Source organism: Rhinopithecus roxellana, chromosome 7 (genome assembly GCF_007565055.1).
Source record: "Rhinopithecus roxellana isolate Shanxi Qingling chromosome 7, ASM756505v1, whole genome shotgun sequence".
NCBI classification, from domain to species: Eukaryota; Metazoa; Chordata; class Mammalia; order Primates; family Cercopithecidae; genus Rhinopithecus; species Rhinopithecus roxellana.
The window spans coordinates 104,611,831-104,621,998 of record NC_044555.1 but is presented as its reverse complement, the minus strand read 5'-3'; the positions used below and the strand labels follow the sequence as shown (position 1 = coordinate 104,621,998).

The 10,168-nt window shown below is 39.0% G+C and overlaps 1 non-coding gene across 1 annotated transcript; it reads right to left on the bottom strand.

Annotated features, from left to right (window-relative positions):
• Positions 1–3,304: 3,304 nt before the first annotated feature.
• LOC115898875 lies at positions 3,305–3,374 on the bottom strand. Its single transcript, XR_004058530.1, has one exon. It is a non-coding gene; the product is annotated as a small nucleolar RNA SNORD30 (small nucleolar RNA).
• Between the last annotated feature and the right edge of the window lie 6,794 nt (positions 3,375–10,168).

Here is a 10,168-nt window from a genome sequence, read left to right as displayed (position 1 = left end):
AGTCAATTATGCATTTATCTCACTCTTAGTAAATCTGCATTTTACATAAGATAAAGTAAACATAAGGAAGAGGAAGTCAAATGTGCATTTTTCTTAGGGTGCATGGAGGGATGATTGCCAGTCTTGTTTTTGTGTCACACCTGTGAAGACAAGTTGTTAATTTGTACTGTCAGGGTGATATTCAATATACCTCTGCTTTAGGGTAAAGATTTTGGGGCCCACGGGAATTTCCTTGTGAGCAATTTGTAAAGGAGGCCATCTGGGAGATAGATATGTGGCCTTCTATTGTTGCAGCTATCTGTTTAGGAACAAAAGAAAGGCAGTTTTTGCGTGAGTCATCTCCCAAGCTTAACTTTTCCCTTTGGCATAGTGAGTTTGGGGTCCCCAAATTTTCTTTTCTTTTCATAGTTTCTTTTCTTATTACCTCTTTTCCCTACATGAAAATAAACTTAATGAAGGTAGAGGCATTGTGTTGTTTTCTTTCATTGTATTATCAGAGCTTAGAAAAGCATAGTAGATGCTCAATAAATATTGTTTAACACATGAATTTGACACTCAGCACATAGGCCTTTATTGTTAATTGGCTTTTCATGAATGTTTCTGATGATGCAAAAATATAGAATGCTCTTTAGGGTAAGATCTCTCTTACACTTCTCTCTATTATACTTTGTAGCACCCAATCCATTGGTTTGCACGATAAGCACACAATGCAGATTTGTTGATATATGTTTTTCTATTGACATGAATCTGAAAATAACATGAATTGATAACTGATTTAAGTTTCATTTTTAAGTAAAAGCATGGAAAGCAGAATAATGGCCCCTGAAAGATGTATGTGTCCTACTCCTCCGAACCTGTTAATACATTACTTTGCATGGCAAAAGGGATTTTGCATCTGTGATTCAGGTTAAGAAGCTTGTAATGGGAAGAGTATTCTGGATTATCCAGGTAAATCCTATCTAATTTCATGAGTCTTTTAAAGCAGAGAACCTTTTCCAACTGCAGAGAACCAAAGATGGTAGTGTGAGAAGTAAGTTTGATGTTGCTGGCTTTGAAGGTGGAGGAGGAGGGCTATGAACCAAGGAATACAGATGGCTTCTAGAAGCCAGAGAAGGCAAGAAAATGGATTCTTCCCTATAGCCTTCAGAAAGGAATGCAGCCCTGATGGTGCCTTGATTTTAGCCCAATGAGTTGTGTTTATGACCTACAGAGATGTATAATACATTGTGCCATTTTAAGTCACTGGCTTTGTGATATGTTTTGGTAGCAATAGAAAACAGGTATAAACAATAACAACAGCAGAAAAAGTCTTTCAACCTTATTCTTCTGTCTATATGAGAAATGAAGCAGATTCCTGAAGGGCTGGGGCATTTTCTATATATATTCAATTATAAGATAATTTTGAATGTAAGAAATGTTTCTACTTTCTTAAGGAGAATGTTTTTCAAGAGTATATGGCTGACCTGAATATAGAAAATCGTGTAAACGGCAATTAAATAAGATGATGTCTCCCTATTTATTTTGCAAATATTGATTAAACTAATTACAAATATATATTTACAAAATTCATGAATGTTTCTGATGATCCAACAATACAGTATGCCCTTTGGGGTAAGTTGCCTTTCACACTTCTCTCTATTATCCTTTATAGCACCCAATTCATTGGTTTGCACAATAAACACACAATGCAGATTTAGGTATAATATAATGTTATATCTTTTGCATGTTTTATAAAACAATTTTATTCACATTTTACTTTGAATTTAACATCCATTGTTATCATCACTGAAGATTTGTTTCTGGAGAGATCTGACAGTTTTCTAGAACACAACATAATCACTTCTATCTAGGATATTTTAAAGAAAGCACTTTTTGAATCTGCATATGATGCTATCACTCAAAATTTTATCCCAAGTTACAAGTATATATCTGTTATTCATGATAAAATCCCAAATATCATATATTTGTTTCTAAAGTAGTCTTGAAAAGGCTTGTTTATACTTGGTATCCAAAATCCGTAATTTTGAGGTCATCTCCTCTCTTCACAGATGATAATTTAAAAATTAGTGTTGATTTTTTTGTCTTCCTTTTTTTCTTTTTTTGAGACGGAGTCTTGCTCTGTCACCCGGGCTGGAGTGCAGTGGCCGGATCTCAGCTCACTGCAAGCTCCGCCTCCCGGGTTTATGCCATTCTCCTGCCTCAGCCTCCCGAGTAGCTGGGACTACAGGCGCCCGCCACCTCGCCCGGCTAGTTTTTTTCTATTTTTTAGTAGAGACGGGGTTTCACCGTGTTAGCCAGGATGGTCTCGATCTTCTGACCTCGTGATCCGCCCGTCTCGGCCTCCCAAAGTGCTGGGATTACAGGCTTGAGCCACCGCGCCCGGCGTCTTCCTTTCTTTCTTATAAATGCTGGCTTATAATTTCTATGTATTTTTTTCAAGTAGTTGTTCAAAATAAAGTAATTAAAGAAAATGTGGCACATATACACCATGGAATACTATGCAGCCATAAAAAAGGATGAGTTCATGTCCTTGAACATGACATGGGTTGTTCAAGCAGGGACATGGATGAAGCTGGAAACCATGATTCTCAGCAAACTAACACAAGAACAAAAAACCAAACACTGCATGTTCTCACTCATGAGTGGGAGTTGAACAATGAGAACACATGGACACAGGGAGTGGAACATCACACACTGGGGCCTGTCAGGGGGTGGGGGGCGAGGGGAAAAATAGCATTAGGAGAAAAAACTAATGTAGATGATGGGTTGATGGGTACAGCAAACCACCATGGCACGTGTGTACCTATGTAACAAACCTGCACGTTCTGCACATGTACCCCAGAACTTAAAGTATAATAATAATAATAAGAAAGTAATTAGGAAAGGTTCTCTACTATGAGAAAAACTTTATGTTTCATTTTCTTTATGAGATAAAACATCGAGCTAAAATTTCAGCTTATATTCAGAAAGATGAACGCTTTTATTCCACTTACTTGGTTTCCTTTCTTTTTCATAGGCGTGAAAGTTCACAGGAGACATCCTATTTGTAATCCATTATTGCTCAATACTATCTTATGTATTCCTTTCAATGTACATGTATCCTGACAATATCATATTCAATGGTATATGTTTTTTTGCAGTCCCCTATTGATTAACCTTTAAATTGATTTCTAATTTTCAACAATGACACATGATGATGCAATAATCATTACTTTGCATAGATTTTTACATAGCTGTGTATTTTTAAAATTTATTTTATTTTAATTTATTAATTTATTTATATTTTTACTTATTTTATATTGTTAAAAATCAGATTTCCATGTTTCAGCAGCAAGTCATTAGTTGAATGAGAATCCATATAAGTCATCATGTATATATATGGTAGTATATTTCTGAAGGATAAATTCTTAGAGGTAGAACTGCCATGTGAAAGGAAATGACCATTCCAAATGTAAAAACTATTACTAAAATGACCTACAAATATAAATAAATATATGTTACCATTTGATATGGTTTGCCTGTGTCCCCACTCAAAATCTCATCTTCAGTTGTAATCCCCATAACCCACACATGTCAAGGGTTGGGGCAGGTGGAGGTAATGGGATCATAGGGGCTGTTTCCCATATGCTGTTCTCATGATAGTGAGAGAGTCTAATGAGATCTGTTGGTTTAATAAGCATATAGCATTTCCTCTGCTTGCACTCACTTCATCCTGCTGCCCTGTGAAGAAGGTGCCTGCTTCTCCTTTGCTTTCCACCATAATTGTAAGTTTAATTGTAAGTTTCCTGAGGCCTCCCCAGCAATGTGGAGCCTCTTTTCTTTATGAATTACCCAGTTTCGGATATTTTTTCATAGCAGTGTGAGAATGGACTAATATACCATGTATAGTGCCATGAAAATGTGCTTCTTATATCTCTGATGAAACAGAGCGTAACTGACCTGCAGCCCAATCGTAGCACTTAGAAATCCATCACTGCACTTGTGCTGTGCAGAGACCTCTCTTCCTAAGGGTTGCTTCTAGTCAGTAGACAATTGAGCACAGCAGAGATTTTAAGACAGGTCGGTCCATTCCTAAGACATGCAGGGCTGCTCTGATGGGGGATTTTGGCTCAAGGACTCTCCAACGACTTTTCAGAAGTCTCTTAAACCACAGTGCAGTCTAGAATGCTTTCTCTCCCAACCTTTATTTAATTCTTCCTTCTGTACCCTTCTCTTTCATCCAGAGCCAGTCCTGCATTGTGGTTTGGCAGTTCTCCCAGATTCCTTCAGCTCCTTCCCCATTTTCTATCACAGGTATTTCTCTCAATAAATTTCTTTTTTTTTTTTTTTTTTTTTTTTGAGACGGAGTCTTGCTCTGTCGCCCGGGCTGGAGTGCAGTGGCCAGATCTCAGCTCACTGCAAGCTCCGCCTCCCGGGTTCACGCCATTCTCCTGCCTCAGCCTCCCGAGTAGCTGGGACTACAGGCGCCCGCCAGGTCGCCCGGCTAGTTTTTTGTATTTTTAGTAGAGATGGGGTTTCACCGTGTTAGCCAGGATGGTCTTGATCTCCTGACCTCGTGATCCGCCCGTCTCGGCCTCCCAAAGTGCTGGGATTACAGGCTTGAGCCACCGCGCCCGGCAATAAATTTCTTATATGAATAATCGTATCTTGGTCTCTGATTCTTGGAGGACCTTGGCTAACAGTGTATAAAAATATCTATATAATTACATCATCAAATTTTAATATTTTTCAATTTGGTTGAAAATATTTCATTTAAATAATTGTGTATGGTTAATTACATAGTTTAGCATCTTTTGCATACTTATTAGCCATATGTGTTTTATTTTCTGAAGATTTTGTGTTCATGAAATTTACTGCTTTTTTTCTTTAAAACCTTCTTGTTGGTATTTTTGTCTTTTTTTTTTGAAGTACAGTCTTGGTCTGTTGCCCAGGATGGAGTGCAGTGACATGATCTTGGCTGACTGCAACCTCCACTTCCTGAGTTCAAGTGATTCTCTTGCCTTCACCTCCTGAGTAGCTGCGATTACAGACGCATGCCACCATGCCCGGCTAACTTTTGTGTTTTTAGTAGAAACGGGGTTTCAACCTTTTGGCCAGGCTGGTCTCCAACTCCTGACCTCAGGTGATCCGCCCACCCTGGCCTCCCAAAGTGCTGGGATTACAGGCGTGACCCACCCCGTCCCCCTACCCCGGCTCCCGACCCACCCCCTGACCTACCCCCGCCGCAGCCTGCTTGCTGTTTTTTTATTGATTTGCAGAATCATTTATCAACACTGAAAGTAATACTATAGCTAATATTAATTAAGGATTTACTATGGGCAAATCATTGTAACAAGTCTTTAATGTAAATTATGAACCTCCAAAAATCCTGTGAGGTAAATACTATTATTTTGCTAATTTTACAAATGTGGCGATAAGGAGAAAGAGGATGCATAACTGCACTAAGGTCATATATGGCTTATGTGGCAAAGTTAGGATACGTACCTATCTTTTTTTTTTTTTTTTTTTTTTTTTTTTTTGAGGCGGAGTCTCGCTCTGTCGCCCGGACTGGAGTGCAGTGGCCGGATCTCAGCTCACTGCAAGCTCCGCCTCCCGGGTTTACGCCATTCTCCTGCCTCAGCCTCCCGAGTAGCTGGGACTACAGGCTCCCGCCACCTCGCCCGGCTAGTTTTTTGTATTTTTTAGTAGAGACGGGGTTTCACCGTGTTAGCCAGGATGGTCTCGATCTCCTGACCTCGTGATCCGCCCGTCTCGGCCTCCCAAAGTGCTGGGATTACAGGCTTGAGCCACCGCGCCCGGCCTACGTACCTATCTTTTCTGACTTAATTCACGACCAATTTTCTACACTACAATTCCACTACACTATACCTCTCCTACTAGACCAAAATCGTTTGTGCTTTCTCTATATTGCAAAATATTTTCTTGCTTCTTATTTAGCTTTGTTTACAGTGTCTTTTACCAAATGTGAATTTTTATAAACTATGTAATCAAATCTGATATTAGTGTTTTCATAAAAATTCCTATGATTTGTTTCATGATTAACAAAGCCTTCATCACTAAATGGTGATCAAATATTGTTTCATGTTTTCATAGAATACTTTCAATGGCCGGGCGCGGTGGCTCAAGCCTGTAATCCCAGCACTTTGGGAGGCCGAGACGGGCGGATCACGAGGTCAGGAGATCGAGACCATCCTGGCTAACACGGTGAAACCCCGTCTCCACTAAAAAATACAAAAAAAAAAACTAGCCGGGCGAGGTGGCGGGCGCCTATAGTCCCAGCTACTCGGGAGGCTGAGGCAGGAGAATGGCGTAAACCCGGGAGGCGGAGCTTGCGGTGAGCTGAGATCCGGCCACTGCACTCCAGCCCACTGCACTCCAGCCCGGGTGACAGAGCAAGACTCCGTCTCAAAAAAAAAAAAAACACACAAAAAAAAACCAAAAAAAAAAAAAAAAAAAACCCCAGGACTTAAAAATAAAAGTAATTCACCCATGTTGTGGTGAGGATTACATGGCTCTAAGCATTTGTCAAAGTTTATAGAACTGCATACTAAAAAGAATGTCTTATTGTACATACATTTTAAAAAACAAATTTAAATAATATAAAAAGTAATTTGAGAATAACACAGTAAACATCATGTTAGCGAAAACTATGTTAGAAAGAATAGAGCAGTTAAATTAATTATAAAACCAATTAGCTAATTACAGTTAACACTTCACAAACTCTGGAGATGGGAATTGAAATTCTACCATTAATCCTTTCTTAGTAGAGTCACTAATCTTTTACTAAAGAGGGGAAGGCCATTGTTTCAGGGTGTTTCTTCTAAGGCTTGATCTCTCTCATTTGTTGATGAGAGCAACTAAGCTGACCATTTTTTTTCTGCATATCCCTTTCAATTGTGTTACAGAGATTTACCACTGTGTTGTATTAGCAGCCTCTATATCTACCTTTCATTATTACTACCAGTGCCGACTGCTGCTTCCGCAGTCTTTTATAATCTCCTTTTAATACTTAAGTATCTTTTCCTTCTACTCATGCTAATACTAATTCTTGCCCTATTGCTGATTCAAAACCCTTTTCTGCTTATTCGTTCAGACTGCCTTCTCTCAGTATTATATGCCCAGGCTGTTTTTATCTCCATTCCATTTATTCATAATTCTAAAATGTGGTGCAGCTAATCTTTGAAGCCAGATATACATTAAAATAGAAAAATCTGGAGTGTATCTGTCATATATCCGACTAGGATTGCAATGAAAGTAACATTGCAGTTACTATATTATTGCAGTAAATATACTCACAGCAACGTGGATGAATCTCAAGCATATTAATGTTGGGCAAAAGAAGCTAGACACAAGAATATGCCCTCTACTCTTTCCTTTACATGGTGTTCTAGAAGAAGCAACACTAACCAAGTAAGAAAATGTTCTGAGAAAAGACAGACGGCCGGGCGCGGTGGCTCAAGCCTGTAATCCCAGCACTTTGGGAGGCCGAGAGGGGCGCATCACGAGGTCAGGAAATCGAGACCATCCTGGCTAACACGGTGAAACCCCGTCTCTACTAAAAAATACAAAAAACCAGCCAGGCGAGGTGGCGGGCGTCTGTAGTCCCAGCTACTCGGGAGGCTGAGGCAGGAGAATGGCGTAAACCCGGGAGGCGGAGCTTGCAGTGAGCTGAGATCTGGCCACTGCACTCCAGCCTGGGCGACAGAGCGAGACTGCGTCTCAAAAAAAAAAAAAAAAAAAAAAAGAACAGACAGACATGTCTCACCACAATAGTAACATTAAGGTAATTCATGCCTTTCTTAGTCTGACATTCAAAGCATTCTGCAATTTTCTTGAGGGTACGGTTTATATTGCAGGAATCACTGGGTTCCAAGTTCTTGACACATAGTAAACATGCAGTAATTATTATTTTTATTAACAAATAATTAAGGCCTATTAGAATCTCACCCCTACCATTCTTCTAGCCTTATCTCTCACTATCCACAAGAAAAATAAAAATGACTTCCAGTTATATTGTTATGCTCAACCTCTCACAAATATCCTTTAAGTTTTTAAGTGTTTTCTTGCTCATAGCATTTCTTCTTCCAATGCTGTACATTCACCTATCCTTAATTTTGCTCATAGCAATCCTACTAACCCTTTAAAGCCCATCTCAGATAGCACCACATCCCAATGCAGAGTATCTTAATTATCTAAACAAAACCAGTATCTACCTCCCCCACAATCACCTAGCTACTCATTTTTATGTGTCTTATGGTATTGAGTACATGCTGTTTGAAATTCAATTACCTGTGAGCCACATTCTATATCATAAACATAGATGGCAGGACTTAGAGCTTATTTATTTCACAACTCTATCAGTATGCAAAGCCTTACACGATGTCTTGTCAGTTAAAGCTAGTAAATATTTGTTGATTTATTTCAAAATTTTGTTGATTATTAGTATGGGCCAGGTATCATGCAAGACACTGCAAATATATCATGGAATAGAACACGAAAATACCCCAGTTCTCTTAAACTTATAGTCTAGTGTGAGGAGACAGAAGATAAAACAAATATGTCAAAAACGTTATAATAAATAAATCAGATAGTATGTTAGAAAGCTATACATGTCAATTAATTAATTAATTAATTAATTAATTTTAGAGACAGAGTCTTGCTCTGTTTCCCAGGCTGGAATGCAGTGGTGCTATCATAGCTCACTGCAGCCTCAACCTCCTGGGCTTAAGCCATCCTCCTGCATCAGCCTCCCCAGTAGTGGGGACTACAGGTATGAGTCACCATGGCCTGCTAATTTTCTTATTTTTTGTGGAGATGGAGTCTTGCTATGTAGCCCAGGCTGAACTCAAGGTTCTGGCATCAAGTGACCTTCTCACCTCGGCCTCCCAAAGTGTTGGGATTACAGGTGTGAGCCACCACACCTGGCCTATGCATGTTATTTTTAAAAGTGTGAGTAGGATAATGATGATCAGAAATGCCAGGGACAGTGATTAATTACATTTTAAATCTGTAGTAGGTGTCAGTGAAAAATGATAACGTAAGAACCTTTGAAAATTCTTTTAGCTATGAAAGCAATGAAAATCTGTCAATAATGGTCAGAAAAAGCTTTTGGAACTCTGGAAATTGACCATATATTTGCAGCATATCTGAGAATTGTTTGTTCAAGAAATATAGATCAATCTTGCTAAGAACCGCAAGCTTTGTGGCCTTTAACTTGTACTAGTCCCATGTCCCCCAAGCTCCATGGTAGTCTTGAAAACCGACAACTCACAATCATGATGAAAAGCCTGGTTGGTACAGGAGGGACAAAATAGGGTTGGAGATCTTTTAAAATCCCACCCATTTCTGGAGAATTGTCATTACTTGAATGTATGAGTTTGCTATGGCTGCCATAACAAAATACTGTAGAACGGATAGATTAAACAACATAAATTTATTTTCTCACAGTTCTGGAGGCTAGAAATTCAAGAACAGGAATGTATACTTCTGAGGCCTCTCTTCTTTACTTGCAGATGACTTCCCTCTTGCTGCCTCTTCACATAATCTTTTCTCTGTGCACTCACATCCCTGCTGTCTCTTTGTGAATCCAAATTTACTCTTAATATAAAAAACACTACTCAGACTGTAGTAGAGCCTACCATAATGGCCTCATTGTAACTTAGTTGCCTCTTTAAAGGCTTATTTCCAAATACAGTCACATTCTAGGTATTGGGGGTTAAGGCTTTATTTGTGAGTTTTTTTGGGACACAATTCAGACCATAATATCCTGCCTGAAGGTGCCTAGGAAGACTTGCCAACAAGATTGTCTTTATTTGACCTGACTTGGAGCTTACCTAGTATGAACAGGCTTTTTCTTGGGAACATTTATTAAAATCAGTGAGAAGCAATTGTTGAAACGGGCTGCCTGAGATAGAAGGTAACAGCTGGGGCAAAGAATAAACTAATCAAAAATCACAAAACAAAATCAATTAATCTAATGCACCACAAAAAAAAGACAAAACCACATGATCATTTCAATTGAAACAGAAAAAGCATGTGATAAAATGCAACACTGTTTCATGATTTAAAAAAAAAAACCCTCATAAAATTAGAAACAAAGGGAGGAATCCTCACGCCTATAATCCCAGCACTTTGGGAAGCTGAGGCAGGTGGATCATGAGGTCAGGAG